At 39.9% G+C, this 17357-nt stretch overlaps 1 pseudogene; it reads right to left on the reverse strand.

The window, feature by feature from the left end:
* Positions 1-5868: 5868 nt before the first annotated feature.
* LOC148030281 (uncharacterized) lies at positions 5869-6670 on the reverse strand (annotated as a pseudogene).
* Between the last annotated feature and the right edge of the window lie 10687 nt (positions 6671-17357).

Consider the following 17357-nt stretch of genomic DNA (forward strand, 5'->3'; position numbering starts at 1 on the left):
TTCTCAACCTCTCTGCCCATAGGGCATAGTCCCATTCCGGTCCCCTAAAACGGTATGAATCGGGTTCTAACCTAACAATACCTAAAGGTCGAATGATGATAAAAACTAATGAGAAGCCTCCCAGTTCTCTGGGACCACCATGCCGTAGGACGGACCTGTCGGGGGATCCGCCCACCCGCTTCCCTTAATAGCTTTAGTTTTCTAATTAGGTCCTACCACATTTATGTGTGACACTTAAAGTCAGCTTCATTAATTAAGCCTTTTAGGGAACAGACTTCGTTCACATAATTTATAGCACATACACAAAAACAGAGCAAAGCAATCTATTGACAAACAATTTCAAACAAGTTCCTTAACTTATCTTCAAGTTAATCTTTGTCTCCTGCCCATACAGGAGAAATTATGTATCGCTTCTGTCCAACAGAAGTATCCCTTTTGCCCTGCAGAAGTAACTGGTCCAATTCACATGGCACCACAAACTCAATCCTTTATCTAGAATGGATCTCCCAACATGCCTAGATGTTGGGGGCCACAGAGGTCTTCAACTCTATTCTAGACCTAGCAAGGGGTGTCCAGAGCTCCAACTGACCCGCAAGCTGTCTAGGAGCGAAACATCATTCCCGTGGTTGGCCTTTTCACCACTCGACCTTCAGCCCATGAATCGAGACGTGCCCTCTCGAGTTAATACGCGGTGCAACCATGGAGGTGATCCACCCGTACAATATATCCTTCCTCAATTAAATCCTTTAAGAATCAAGCACAAACAAGGCATTCAGCCTATATCATTTTCCAAGAAAACATTCCTTTATTCCCATGGCGACTTGTCATCACATATCCTTGCCATGCATTTACCATAAATCACAAGCACTTGGAATAATCATCCAAACAACAACTAACAACTAGTTGAATGTAAAAACATTTAGGATGTTGTTCGATCAATCAACAAAACCAATTGCATTCTTTCCAAAACAATGCAAGAGTAGATGAAATAATATTTTCCATTGCATAATTGCTCTCCCCCTTGGGATCTAAGAGCAATACTATGCAAAAATGTTCTTAACACTTCCTTCCTTCAGCTAGGGCATATGTTAAGGGTTCAAACACTATTCATGATGTAAGTTCTATAGGTCACTTACCTTGATTGGTAACCCAACCCTAGATTTGGATTGGCAAAAGTCATCATTATCCAATGGATCTCAAAACATCCTAGTTTTAACCCTTATGATCAATTTCTTGTACTAGCTCTTAGTCAAGTCATGAGGCAATTAGAAAATTATCCTCATATATCAAACATGTTATAGGCATCATGTGTAAATATTGAATAAGATAAGTGCAAGATGATCTCAAGTAATTAGACTCCAATAGGCCGTGCATTGAGCTAGAATCTAGTTTTTTCTTAATATTTGGGCTCTTAGGCTAAGTACTTTTGAAGTATCTAAACTTTAAACTAGTACTTCTCCATTTATGATTCTTAATGTCATATTCTTTTAGCAATTATGCTATCTATAACCCTTGACTATACTTTAATCTAGCACTTGTATGCCCAATCTTTTAATGTCGTTCTTTTGACGACTATGCCATTCATAACGCTTGACTAATTCTTCCTTGTAATTGCTCTACTAGCAAATAAGTCATATGTAACTAGGTGCAATTATCTTCTCTTGATATATGCACTTCACAAACTCCATCTTCCGAGTAGGTGAGATGAAATTTATCCTTTTCCATGACCTATACTCGTGCATCGTAGTATGGGGTCTAACGTATCTCATACGAGAATCAAAGCAAGCATCTATCAATTTGAAAATACATTACTTACGACCGGAACCGCAGTTGGATTGACGGTGATGCCTTTGCCCGAAGCCTTGTTGCTGGTTGCAAGATTATCATCCGCACGCGACATTCTTCGCTTGGAGGCCATCATCCACAAGTAGACTCAAGAGATTAAGAAGGTAGAATAGATTCAAGATGGGAGAGCGTAAGAGAAGATGGTTAAGTCGAGGATCGAGATAGAGGGAATTGAGCTAATTCTCTTCCTTGCAGCCTCTCGGGGCGACTCTTCTCTCTCTCTCTCTCTCTCTCTCTCTCTCTCTCTCTCTCTCTCTCTCTCTCTCTCTCTCTCTCTCTCTCTCAAGCTCTCACTCACAATCTCTTGGAGGGGTATACTCTCTCTCTCCCTCTCTCTTGCAGCCTTTCAGGGTCTCCTTATGCTTCCTTATGCCTCTCCCATGCCTCATATTTATAGTGAATTAGAGAAGAGGGCTTGTGGTTGAGAAGTGGAGCTCTTTGTAGAGGGGGATCTTGGAAAGATCAGTGATCTAATGCTCAGATCATAAATCTGATGGTTCCATTGGCTTCGAAAGGGGGGTAAAACCCCAAGACACTTGCCAAGACACTTGGTTAGAAAGCTCTTAGTTCACTCCTTCTTCTTTTCTCTGTTCAAAGTGCCATCCATTGCCTGTGTACTGCGATCGTGGCGTGCGCAATTTTGCAAATCCTCTCTTTATTTTTTTTCTTTTTATAAAATCTCCAAACTAACTAAAATATCACTTGTCTTTTCTTTTAAATAACATCCAGTTCTAAAAATCTCCATATCTTTTTTTTAGGATAATATCTAAAATATCTAAAATATACTAGCTTTGCCCAAAATCTAATGTTTTTGGACCATCCAAACTATACACATTAACCTAGTGATTAATATAACTCATAAGTCTCGTTCACGTTGTAATTTACGTGAAGGGTGGCTATGGTCCTTGCCAATCTGAGAAAAATATCGAATTTACGACTCTCGATTTTTCTAAATAAAATATTTTAAATTAAATAAAAATTATTAATAATTAATGTTAGTTAGTTTTTACCTTAGTTAGTCTTCAGTTAGTAATCTTACTAACTTATTAATTGACTAACTAACTTTCAAACTAACCGACTAACTTTTATTGTGTGGAAATATTACATCTTCCAATGTTGCTCATCAATATGAGGGATTTGGCCAAAGCTCTTTCGCCACACTTCACAATCTTTGTGAGAGAATAATCTACTCATACAAAAACAGGAAGGTAATACTTAATCAATAGAAAGACTATAGAACGACACAAAAATATAGACGGCCTCCAAGTAGCTTTACCTAAGAATTTTATCATGTGTCAGTGTGTAGGAAAAGCATGCAAACAAAATCCGCATCACCTTTGGCTTGCTATAGTAGCTCCAAACCATGATACTTGCTTTGGCCTCTAATGCAATAGGAACTATTTAGCTCTAGGCATCACCATACAATAAAAATCCTCACTAATTGACCCCTCCAATAGCTAGTCCTATTTAAAATGTTCTTTTGATTCCTTCAAGAGTACCACATCGAAATTAATGATTAACAATTTACCCTTGGTTGCAAGAATATCACTTGGAAGCTTAGTTTCCATGGTAGGCTCCTCTTTGAGCCACCAAGCTCTTAGGACTACAAAATAAGTTAACAAGTTAGGTATGTGCAAGAGACTAAACAAATAGCTAAACTCAAAAGTGACTGAGTTACATCTTATCTTCACCTAGTCTCTGCTCATTTTCAAGAACCATAGTGGGCTCCACTTCTGTCTCCATCTCCCCTTCTACTCTCTAGAGACAGAAACCATAGTAGACTCCTTTCCTTCTAGCTCCCTCTTCTACTCTTCACAAACAACGGGCTTAGTGGGTATTTTTGCATGCTCTTCAGCAATAAGAACTATAATGGGCTCCTCCTCTCCTTCTAGCTCTCCCTTTTGCTCTTCACAGATAGTAGGCTTAGTAGGTATTTCCACATGCATTTTTGCATCACGTCAATCATTAACACCATATTGAGGAATATGTGAATTTCCCATAAGTTTGGGACACGTGGTCAAATCTTTGGATTTGTCATAACTTGAACACTATAACTCCAAATTAAGCACTCTATAGCTCAATAAACTCCATTTTTCAAGTGCTTTCCAATGATAGGTCACATCATATGGTTTTGAGAAACTTATGGGCATGTTATCCGGGTGCCACCTTTTTAGTATCCAAAAAATGGGAATTGGGAGATTCCCAAACTCACTAATATTGTGTTCATTGCTTACTTTAGGGTCCCCAGCACCTCTTTCTTGGCATCAATTGGAGCCATGTCCACCAAGACCCTTTAGGTCCTTGTTTGTAGCATGGTTGTCTATGTACGCCATATTAGTCCTGAAATCTACAAAGTTGAACAAGATGACCCATTTATTTTTAAAAAAAGAAAAATAAGAATAAGGTAGACAATATAAGAAAGAAGCAAATAGTTACTTACTTTCCTGAATATATCCCTTGCAAGCCCAACTCTTGGCCACTTTCGGGATTTGATGATTGCATCCAACTTTCACACAAGTGTTGTTTGTCATGAGAGTGGTAGCGAAACACAAGGGATGGTAATGGTGTGCCACAGCAAGCCAACATGAAAGAACCCATGACATAGGTGGAGGCTAAAGACTCCCCACAAGCATAGCGCAAGTCCCCAAAATATGGATTGTGTTTCCTTCATTCACAACTTAGGGTTTGGGAAACAATGCAAACCTTTTCCCTTTCTCCAGTTGTTCTACAATCAACATTTTAAGAAAACCGCTCTGGGTCTAAGCCTCTTGACTCTCGACCACGAGTGAACGCATTCCATTTGTAGGAAAAACATGAAAATATTGTTCAATACCAATAATATTATCAAAAAGCACCAAAAGGTAAATTTCAATGTACCAAAACACACCAAAAAAAAAAACCAAAATGTTTCAGAAGGTATCAAAATGCATAAATAGCTGGGTATAAAATGCACTATGATGTGTGGAATAAAAGTGTGTAAAAAGTATCAAGTAGAACCACGGAATGCCAAACAATATTTGATATTCAAAAAAAAAGGAACAAATAGTACCAAAAATATCGAAAACTACCAAGTGATGGGGGGTCCTTCAATAAAGTTCACATGAGGGTCACCACCAAGCAATGGGGAGTCTGCCAAGCGATGGAGAGTATTATAATCTTTTATATTAAAAATAAAAATACCAAATAGTACCAGAAATACCATAAAAGTACCAAGCAATGGGAGATCCTCCTCCAAGTGGTGGGTGGCTGAGCCTCCGAAAAAGTTCACATGAGGATCACCACCAAGTGATGGAGGGCCCTCTGCTGCAGTGAGGGGCCCCTCCTCACTTGATGGTGACCCATACGATGATCGGTGCACATGAGGGTCACCATCGACCGATGCCCACCTTCCTAGTGAGGGGCCTTCCTTGCATAGTTGTGATCCATAGGGAGTTCGATATATTCACCACAAAGCAATGTGGGTAACCTCCGCTACTACAATGAGGAACCCCCTCACTTGGTGGTGACCCATAAGGCATTTAGTACACATGAGGATCAACATCAAGCCTAATATAGCAAAATATACTACCAAGTTTCAAAATATATAAAAGTATTTTAAAATAAATGTGTGAAAAGGTTCAAAATCTTCTAAAATGATTCAAAATTTTCAAAAGACACCAAAAATTTACAACACTAGGCCAATGGAGTACAATAGCTACAGAAAAAAAGGGTGATGCCAAAAGGTAAGGCAAAAGTACATATTGAGCTTCCACCTCTTGGGCAAGAAGCTACAAATCCTTGGTGATTCCAAGTTGATGGAGCATGCACTTTGATGCATTTAGATTGCCCTCAACTTCATTTAACTCTTCAGCATCAGCTGGCCCTTACTGGTGTAGCTCCTCCAGGCATTACTTAAACATGGTAATATCATCCTTAATTCTCTTAGCCATGACATTGGAGCCCTCAACCCTCAATAAGCTCTCCTTTTTTCATTGGAGAGATGCCCTCATGCATGTAGCCTAATCAACTTCTATGTGCAGCTTGTCAAAACCTCTCAGTAATGCCTTGCAAATGAAAAATATAATCTAGTTCAAAAGATCTTGACTTGAAAATGTTATCCTCTTGAGTGCACATGTTGCTTGCATCTTGTGTGCGATAATTGATCTTTCTACTTGGCCCATGCAAGCCACCCTGAAGTATGCCATTTGTTGCCCTCCAATTGTCTAACTTCTTTTTTAGCCCTCTAGGCTTGCTTTTGCACATTTCTATCATGGTTGCCCCATACTTTTTCCATGCAATCTTATGCATGGAAGGGTCATCTTTTGCAATACTACAACTCTCAAATGCATAGCACTTGGCAAACTTTGTTGTTATCTCCCCACATGATGGGAGGGTGTAATACACCTTGTGGAAGAGCAGTCTACAGTCCTCAAAATTTTTATTTTTGTAGATGGTTCATGTATATCTTGGCATTCTTTCGATGTTGCAGCTTGAATACTGAGAGAGAGTCTCGAGCAACCTTCCCCTCAAGGCTCAGACCATATTCCTTGTGTAGTTCCTATGCTACAAAGAAAAATTTGCTAAGTATTGGATACTCATCCCTTTTGTTTTTCCTTGTAATGTACAACTATCTAATTAGTTGCTACATGATACCCAAAGTTCATCCTATAACTAACTATATGTGATTATGCAAGTGACAATGCAACTACTCACTCCTCATCCTCATTTCCAACTTGTTTCGCTCTACTGAGACGAGGTGTTTTCTGTGGTCTCACCAAAGAGATTGCTTGTCTTCTCTAACATCAAGGAAATGATTATGGGGATCACCCTCGATGTGCAATTGCATGTTGGCAACCTCATAGTAGCTAGGGAAAATGGAACTTTAAAAGTGTGAAGCTTTGCACCTTCAGCAGAAAAAGATGCTAGGAAGTAGAACCCTTGCCACAATAGTCCTCATCACTAAGAAGGAGGAATACACCACCGAGTAGGGAATAACATATGTGAAAGAATAAGAACTATAGGAAACCCAATCATGGCATTGTAATGTCTTCATTACTTAGTTTATTTTAATAAGCAATGTGTGTATACATTCCAAAGAAAATTGATTTATGTTGCACGAATTATGATGCTGGCTGGAAGAAAGACTTGGGAAAACCTCCCAAGACTAGCTTATAAGAACTATATTTGTAGTATACAACAAGAAAAATAACTAGCCTAGTGGATAGTCACTTGGCAGTTAAGTGCACTTAGGTGACGACACTACCGGGATGGGTGACCTCTCAGGAAGATTTTCCTACAAGCTAGTGAGAGCTTCTCGCGTGCAGCCAACGAAGCCTTTGTAGCCCATTGCCAAGTATGCCAAGGCCAAGATGCCTTGGTCCGCTGCCTTAGAGTGACGCCCGCCACGTGGCGCACAGTGCGGGCTCACCCATAGATCCATCAATTTTTATCTTTGCACTACAAAAATGGAGCCTCTTCCTGACATCATCGATGTTGTCATCAAAAAAATGCTAAAAGAAAGTGTTCCCTCTTTATCATCGATGACGTCAGTGAAAAATGCAAAAAGCAAGCATCCTCTCTTCTACCCCCCCTTTGCAAAAACTATAAATTGAGGGCTCGGGGATGACTAGAAAAGAGCGACAAGAGCAATCCTGATGGGACGAGACGCTGATCGAGAAGGGGGAGACTCTGCTCCACGAGACAAAGAGACATCAACCCAAGAAAGGGGATACGCTGAAGGTCTCTCATCCTCTTTTGCTCTGATCCGAGAAGAGAAGACACTGAATAACTCTATCTTATTCTATCGTACTTCTACTCTCATCTCTATTCTCTCATGGCCCCAAAGAAAAGGAATTCAAAAGCGGAAATTGCAAATAACCCTACTAACGTGGAAGCAACTACCCCCCCTCCAAAAACTATAAATTGAGGACTTGGGGACGACCAGAAAGAGCGACAAGAGCAATCCTGACGGGATGAGACGCTGATCGAGAAGGGGGAGACTCTGCTCCATAAGACGAAGAGACATCAACCCAAGGAACGGGATACGCTGAAGGTCTCTCATCCTCTTCTACTCTGATCCAAGAAGAGAAGACACTGAAGAACTCTATCTTATTCTATCATACCTCTACTCTCATCTCTATTCTATCATGGCCCCAAAGAAAAATGATTCAGAAGTGAAAATCACAAATAACCCTACTAACGTGGAAGCAACAGTTGGAGTTGCAAGTACGGGAGTCACAAACGGAGTCACGACCGTGGATAACGACCCTTTACCAACCACGATACCACAGGTTTTTCTAAAATAGTTCTACCCAGATAGAAATAAGATAAGTCTCTTGAGAAATAATGACTTAAGGCTAAGAAACTTGGTTACAAGTACTGGAAAGTTAGAGACTCCAAAAATCTAGATACTCCTAGTTAAATTCCAAGGGGAAGATTTCATTATGTGAAACTCAAGTGTCAATTGCTACCAGATTAAGCATCACTTGAAAGTTGCATGATTGATTGAAGTCATAACTGCTTGAAGACATCAATCTTGTTTGTGAATTTTCTAGATTAGATCATGATTGAATTAAATATTAGAACAGATAAAAATTGAGGAGCCCTATGCCTTCCCCAAGTATAGGTGCTGAATCCCTATACCAAGAGGGGATGTTTTTTACCGCCGCGGAAGCATGGACCGGCTCCGATTGCGAGAGGTCTCCCAGCAGGGATCGTATTAAGTAGGAGGTGGATAGGGTGCCAGGGGGGCTCTAGCTAGTAAATCCCTTTTTGCACTTAGGAACTACTTAGTCCCCTGTATGGCCCGAGTTTTACTTGGGACACCTATAAACGCTAGCTATAGGTGGATTTGATCTTAGTGGTGTGCAGATGCGCCGGATGAGGCATCACACAAAATTGTAATTTTTCTCCTATATGGGCGGAAGAACACACATTATGGAATATAATCAATGAATTTTTTTATTTTGATTGTATATCCGTGAGTAAATTACGTAAACGAAAAACTGTGCATAAAAGGATATTAATTAATGAAGCTATTTTTATATGTTTCACGTAATGTGGTAGGTAATTAGATAACTAAGAACTTCCATAGAGGGAAGCGGGTGGATGGATTTTCAAAAAATCTAGTTCTATGACAAGGTGGTCTCGGTTAGCCGAGAGGTTTTCCCAAAAACAAATGCTAGAAAGAAACTCTAGGAAGGACCGATTCGCTGACTTACCTAGGGTTTGGTCTCAGAGCCCGAACTGTAAATTATCTTAAGGGAAAGGTATGGCGGTTGTGCCAGAGTATTGTGAGAGATTTCATAATCCCTTAGTCTGCTACTGGAAAAAAGTGTTGTACTCCATGAACCAAGGGTAATGGTAGTCGCTCCTTCCGGACAAGAAACCTCTCGAAGGACACCTCTGGATGTTAGTTGTTGATAGGTGACTGTTAGATCAATTAGGAACCTTCAGGTCGGTCCTTCGTGGGTAACGGCAGGGCGCTTCCTTTGCGGGGTAGACCTAAGGTTAACCATCCACAGACAAAAATCGATCATTCTAGTTAGAGTACGAATGGGAGCGACTGGAGGGTAAACTCTAGGAGACTACTAAAGCATTATTCGTCAAGAGATCAAGGCGGTACGTTACAACATGGACATTTGACAGTCTAATCATGTGGGTAGCCATGTGTGATTTGTGAAAGCCTCTAAGCCCTATCATCACATGGGCGTTCAACAATATGATCACGTGGATAGTTGTGCCTCTGTGTGAACTTCACTTCTTTTGATTTTTTATATTCCATTTTAATTCCAACTTTGTGCATGGGTTTCTTCGAAGGCATAAAAAGAGATATAAAATTCCCTCCAAGTTTGCGAAAAAGAACCCAAAAAAAAAAACTAAAACAAGTATAATCCCTTCCAAGTAAAATTAAACATTAGATGCTATAGAGGTTTGCGATGTCCTAAAAAGACCAAAGAATTTCTATCCAACCAAATATGCCATAGGTATACTCCCCTAATGCACATCCATTGTAGAGCTCAAAGGTCGTTTGCATAGCAGCAGTAGTTGGAGTAGATCCTTTTGCTTGCACCCTGGAAGACCTTGATTTTTCTTACGCCATCACTGAGCTACAATTGAGCAACTGTTGTCCTTTGACTCTCTTTTTTTGTGACCTCGCAATAGTGCCATGATCCCTTTCTTTGCTTCTTTATCTATGGCTCTTTGTTGCAGTACCGCATTGGTACTTTGACCAATATCCATGGGGGATACACTAGCTCGTAGACATGGCAGCTCGGGAAGTACCATAACCAGGATTATCCATCACTAGAGGGAGAAAGAGAGAGAGAGAGAGAGAGAGAGAGAGAGAGAGAGAGAGAGAGAGAGAGAGAGTGTGTGTGTGTGTGTGTGTGTGTGTGTGTGTGTGTGAGATGTTGAGTCCTGACCTCGACCCCTCCCTCTTATCCCTGCCACATTCATAATCAGTTGCAATGATTGTTAATAGGGGGCCGTGGTACTTTAGTTTTTAAGTTTAAATATTTTAGACCTTCCATTTCTTCAAAAAAAAAATAGCCAATAGGGTCATAGCATAGTGGCTTGTGTGTGGTTTGAGTTTCACCAAAGGCACAATCATCAAGCAACTAAAAATTAGTTTATTATACACACAATTCACCAAAGGCATGTGATTTTGTGCCACCAAACTATTCTTTCTACTTTGTACTTTTGTTGTATATCATTTATTGATGATGAACTTTGAAGACATTGCATGCACATCTTCAATGCCTCGTCATTGCATAGAAATTGCCCTTTGATGACTCTCTCAAAATATTCTCTCTTCATTTTCAAGACTTTTTCAAGGACTCTAAACCACATTAATATTGCAAGCATGGATCATTACCTATAACTTGATTGCAAACATGGCTGGTCATAAAAGTCTATGCCATCTCTATATTGATCTGGAAGATGAGTATGAATCCATTTGCAAAAGAAACTAAGTGTTTGTCACAACATACCAAGTGTATTGGAGGCAATGAGATTAGAGGGTATAAAGAATATTGATCTATGGAGTGATGGCACATTGTATCCTATGGATCCCACAATGAGAATCACTCCTCCATCCTCCTCATCACATTCCTCATTGCTGAGGTTTGTTGGAGATGGCAACCAAGGGCTTCTGGCTTATAATAGAATCTAGTAGGACATTCAAACATATTGAAGCTACAGAACTGGTGGTTACTCTAGGAAAGAGCTACAATGATGAAACAATGGGAGGAGAGCCAAGAAAAAATAGAAAGGCCCAAAACCTAGCTACATGTAGTAAGGCTGGCAGAAGGAAACGAAGCTCTGGTGGTGTGAGAGATAGAGAAGTCTAAAGAATATTAAGATTCTCAAGCCTGGAAGCAAAGGTTGCAGGAGAAGAATAACAACAATACGGTAACAGTTGGTCACTTGCCAAAAACCACTTGTATTATTCCTTGCCCTAACATTGTTTTTGTAACAAAGCAACAAGGAATGTGGAGAAAGAATCAAAAGCTTACAACAACATCATTCCTCCCAATTTTGTAATAAGGAGCATGCTGATTGAGAAGAGGTTTAAGAAGACCAAGGAGTAGTACATTGAAAAGTTCAAGCAAGGGTCTTGCCTAGACAAAGAGGACATCCAAAGCACCCTAGCTAGTGTGGGGACTAGTAGACAAAGTTACACCCAACTCTTTAAAGTTATGAAAGAGAGATTGAAAAAGAAAGGGGTGAAGGGGTCTTTGCTTCCAAAGCCATCTTCCGTTCAACAAACAAGACGCAACATCAATTAGCAAGTCTTGGAAGTCCTTGGCAAGCTAGTCCCCAAGAGAAAAATTAAGAAAATGGAAAATCTACTATAAGAAAATCTATATTGTCACACCAACAATCATGTTCTTTATATTTTTTCAACTACAAGAAGAAAAACAACACCAACCTTCAAAAAAACTCATGTAGCATCATATAACAAATTTTCCATGGATTTATCACAATAAATATTCAATATATTCTTCATATTTCTCATGGAAACCATCAAATAACCATAATCACACAAAGAAAATATTAAGTTTGAATGAAATTCATCACATAGTATTCATCTTTCATCATCTTTATAGTCTTTCTTGTAGAAATGTGCGGGATCTAGAGCATGGTAGATACGGAAGCTATGGAGGTTGAAAGAGAAAAAAGGAACTCATGAAGACATTGAACTTGACAAGGACAAATTGTTACACAAGTGAATTAGGTTCCAAGATTGAGACTTGGACTCATAAACACAATCTTGTGTTTTGATAGTGACATGACACTTTACTGGAAAGAAAAGAGTACTATCATTGCCTCAGAAAAAGAGTGCAAGTACAATGCTTTATAGGAATTGAGTGGTGGTACTTTCTGCTACTGTGCATATGGGATTCTGGTCCTGAGCCCTCACTGCTCCTCACAAAGGGACTGAAGTAGTTGTGATTGCAAATATCTCAACACCCCTCCTCAATCACAACCAAAAGTACAAAGTGTGTAGAGGCTTTAGTGAAAGCAACACCTGCAAAGTGTGGGCACACCATAAACATGGCAAAACACCAAAGGCTGTCACAGAAAAGGCTAAGTGTGGGTATACCACAAACATGATGGATATCTAGAGGCTGTAGTAGGGACCTCACAAAGTGTACAGAGGTTGTAGTACAAGGATAACTGAGGAGTTTACAAGTTTATTAGGGCTAGGAAATACAAAACTAAAAAACTCTATATGAATAGAAGGACTGATGAGGTTTGTCCTTCTCCTAGTGGTCTTCTTCTTCCTTTGGTCCATTTTCTTCTTCTTCTTTGACTGCAACTAGATAGGCCTTTTGGGACCTCTTCTTGGCATGGCAAAACTTCTTGGTGTGTCCGGTCCTTTTGCAGAAGTCACAGAAGAGCTGATCCTTCTTATCTTTGTACCTGTTGCCAACATATAATGCATGCTCATCTCTAGAGGTACTTGGTTCTTCTTTAGTTTTTAGCTTCTTTTCCTCTTCTAACAGTGGTTCCTGGATATCAACAAGTTCAGGGTTTGGCACATTAAGTAGGGTTGTTGATACATTATTGTATTCAGGAGGCAACCTCTGAAGTAGAACACCGATGCAAACATCTTCTTCCATTTTAATATTGATTCCTGCAAGTTGGGTTAGAAGTCCTTCCATGTAATTTAGATGTGTGGCAAGTGATGTGCTAGACTTCATTTCAAGCCTGAAAAACTCAATCAGGAGACCATACTTTGATGATTTAGACTGTGCACCAAACAACATGTCAAGTCTCTTCCATGTATCCTCTAAGATCTCACAGTTATCCACATGGTGGATATAGTTGTCGTCTAGCTCCAGTTAGATAATGGCATAAGCCTTACCATCATTCTTTTTCCAAGTGACAGTAAGATCTGCATCACGAGGCTTCTTTTCTTTTCCAATGGTAATGTCCCAAAGGCCCTTCTTCATCAAGATGAGTTTGATGCAGGTTTGCCAGGTGTGAAACCCGACTCCTTTGAAGCGAGTAGTTGGAGAGTCTTTGCCCATGTTAGACTTACGAGAACAATAGCAAATCAACTTCAGAATTATTAGATTTGAGCAATAGAAAAGTTGGTTGAGAGACACAAGTGTTAAAAAGCACTAAATGAGTGTCAATGAACACTATATTTGAGTCTTTCCAAATCTGCAAAATCCTTCACTCTTTTTAAATCCAAATCTAATCTTCCCCTTCTTGATTTGATGATGATACCTTCAAATATGAGTGACAGGACTTTCACTGTGTTGGAATCAGTGAGTAGATAAAGTAAAAAAGAAGACTAGTGTCAAATGACACTTGATAGATATTGATCTGCTTTCTCTCACGAGCTTTGTGAATGAGTTTCCTTGGGCACTTCCAAAACTGTAATGAACTTCAGAGAGTATTGCTCAGTGATTAAAATCACTGTTGATAACTTCAGTGAGAGAAACAGTGAAAAATGTCAAATTTTTGAAGCTTTGGCTATGGCTTCTGCATTAGGGTTTCTGGGGGCAGCCTGATTTTTTGCTGATTGTGGGAGCTATAGTGGATTATTTTCAAAAGTTTTTTTATGGAAATGTAGCTCTCTTCAAGATCTATCAAATCCCTATGCTAATCAATCACATCGCTGGCGGATTTAGGCGCACAAGGCGAACGACGACAGCAGGCGCAGTTTCGGACAGTAATGATAAAATTTCATACTGTCGGAGCAGAGAGTGACCAATGTCGTGATTGTTGGTGCTCGGATTAAGTGCCTTGACTAGAGGAATGATCCTCTAGAAGAGAGCAAGAGGAGATATGCTTTGTATTGGGAGATCCAAGGACTCCAATCAAGGTATGTTGTCCTGCAGGTCACAGATTTAGGCTATGGTAGTGACTGAGAGTTTGAGCAATGATGGAGTTGTTGGCTACCGATGTTAGGCACTGAGGTGCCATAGAGAAGCTTGATGAGTAGAAGAAGAAGTTCATAGTAGGAATTATAGCGAGACATGACCTGTAGAGAGAGATCTAGGAGTTCAAAGTAGAGAGTGTGCAGACTGGCTATGGCTGCCACAAGGTGCACTAAACATGAAGTTAAAGAACTAAAGTCATACACTGATCTTGAGCTGGATGTGAGCTAGGCAAAGATTGAGAGGAACCAAGAGAGGCTAGAGAAGCAGTGCCATGCCCGACTGGGCTCTGATACCATGTAGAAATGTGTTGGATCTAAAGCATCGCAGAAGCGAAAGCTATGGAGGCTGAAAGAGAAAAAAGGAACTCATGAAGACATTGAACTTGACAAGGACAAATTGTTACACAGGTGAATTAGGTTCCAAGATTGAGACTTGGACTCATAAACACAATCTTGTGTATTCACAGTGATATGACACTTTACTAGAAAGAAAAGAGTACTATCATTGCCTCAAAAAAAGAGTGCAAGTACAATGCTTTATAGGAATTGAGTGGTGGTACTTTCTGCTACTGTGCATATGGGATTCTAGTCCTGAGCCCTCACTGTTCCTCACAAAGGGATTGAAGTAGGTGTGATTGCAAATATCTCAACATTTCTCTTATGTAGATACAATGTTTCTCATAGAAAATTGGCCAATTCTCATACTCTATCTCTCTCACATATATTCATTCTCAATAGTATATTGGAATAATAAAGAATTATTCTCAATAATCTCTCTTAGTCATGGATACCCCTAAAATCATCATGAATAATCGGTATCCCATCCCATGGATTGATGAGTTGTTGGATGAGTTGAAAGGGGCATGCTTCTTCACTAAGATTGATCTGCCCTCTGGCTACCATCAAATCCATATGAGGGAAGGTGATGAGGTTAAATCAAATTTCAGGACTGATTGTGGGCTTTACCATTTTCTAGTGATGCCTTTTGGATTGACTAACACCCCAGTCACATTTCAAAGTCTTGTAAGTAAAATTTTGTACCCCTTCTTATTCAAGTTTAAGCCCATTTTCTTTGATGGCATTCTCATTTACAGCAAGTCACAAGAGAAGCACTTGTTGGCACATGTCAAATGGGTGTTGGATATCTTGAGAGAGCATTGACTCTTTGCTAAGGAAAGTAAGTGTATCTTCATGTAGATATTAGTGGAGTATTGGGACATATTGTTAGCACATATAGGCTGACCCCAATAAGGTGCAATGTGTTAAGGACTAGCCCACTCCATCCAACACTACTTCATTATGTGGTTTTCTTGGTTTCTCTTCATTTTATAGATGTTTCATTAATTATTATGCCACCATTGCAGCACCTTTGATTGATTGGTTAGAAAAGAAATCATTCTTTTGGGATGCTACTATTGATCATAGTTTTCAGCTATTGAAAGAAATGCTTACTTCATCCCCCATCCTCGTATGCCTGGATTTCTCCAAGAAGTTTACATTCAATGTGATGCAAGTGGCAAAGGTATTGGTGCTATACTACTATAAGATCATGGTGAGATTGATTTTGAGAGTCATAAGCTTGATGAGAAGGAGATGAAAATGAATGTGTATGACCAAGAGATATTGGTCATTCTCCATGCTATTAAGAAATGGCACCACTACTTATATGGTAGCTATTTTAGAGTAAAGAGCGGCCATAGATCCTCCAATACTTTCTAACTCAGTCTACTTTGATTCCTAAAGCAAAGGAGATAGGTAGCGACATTGCAAAAATATGATTTTGCACACTCGCCGCAAAAGTCATATCGTGGTTGATTCACTCTCTCAGATGTGGGCATACACAGTGTCTTCCATTTCATAATTACATTGTGATTGGATTGAGGACCTTCAAGAAGCCTATTTGTTGGATGTGGACTTCAGTCACATCTTCTAGAAATTACAACATGGGGTAATGGCTGAAAACTCCTAGTATCAGCTCAAACATGGCCTTATTTCGTCTCATGGTAAGATTTTCATCCCTCACGCTTCTCCTTTCATACAAAAGATCCTCGAAGCGATGCATTCTTGCCCCACTGCTAGTCACTTGGGTGTCTTCAAAACATATGATAGGATTTCCAAGAGCTTTCTGGAAAGGCTTATGGAGGGATGTTAAGGAGGCCAAATGTGCTCCATACCAGCAAAACAAGGACAGCATGCTTAGACCCGATGGCCTCTTGTAGCCCTTGCCTAATTGTGAAGGGAAATGAGCACATATCACCATGGATTTCATCACGGGCCTCCCCATTACAAAGAAAGGATGAAATAGTATATACATGGTAGTTGATCACCTCACAAAGGCTTTCCACTTTATCCCCACTAACACCCAATACACTACCTCTCTCAAGTGGCCACTCAGTTTATGGAGTATGTCTTCAAGTTGTATGGATTACAACAAGTCATAGTGCACGATTGGGATGCCAAGTTTATAAGAAACTTTTAACAATAAATTTTCACATCCACTATGGAAACCAAGCTTTCTCCATCCACTGCATACAACCCACAAATAGATGACTAGACTAAAAGGGTAAATAAATGGCTTGAGACATACTTACGGCACTTTTGCCATGATGTACAACACAATTGTGATACATGGTTCCACTTAACTGAATATGCATATAGCAACTCCACCCACTTTAGCATTGGGTTTTTCCCTTTCAAGGCCTTATGCGGGTATAAGGCCCCCCTTCCTATAGTCTTATTCAATGATAAGATCAACCCTCGGAGTAAAGCCGTGTTGGATTTCCTATAGGCATTGCTTTAGCAACGCAAAGTGAATCTTCAAAAGGCACAAACCCATATGAAGCTCTATGTTGATGAGAAACGAAGGCATTTGGAATTCCAAGAGGGAGAGTTGGACCTCTCCAGAGTGCCTAAGTCCCATTGCTCCACTCTTAAAGAAGGCAGCAATAACAAGCTGGCCCACCATTTCTATGGCCCCTACCAAATCCTCAAGAGAGTTGGTGACTTGACCTACTAATTAGAGCTTCCCCCTACCACCAAGATTCACAATGTATTTCATGTCATCCAACTAAAGCCCTTCATTAGCACCTTTGTGGACTATGTGGAAGAGCTTCCTCCCATAGATGAAAAAGGTATC

Source organism: Lygodium microphyllum, chromosome 10 (assembly GCF_053477565.2).
Source record: "Lygodium microphyllum isolate KBCC chromosome 10, Lygodium_microphyllum_v1.1.10, whole genome shotgun sequence".
In the NCBI taxonomy this organism is placed as follows: Eukaryota; Viridiplantae; Streptophyta; class Polypodiopsida; order Schizaeales; family Lygodiaceae; genus Lygodium; species Lygodium microphyllum.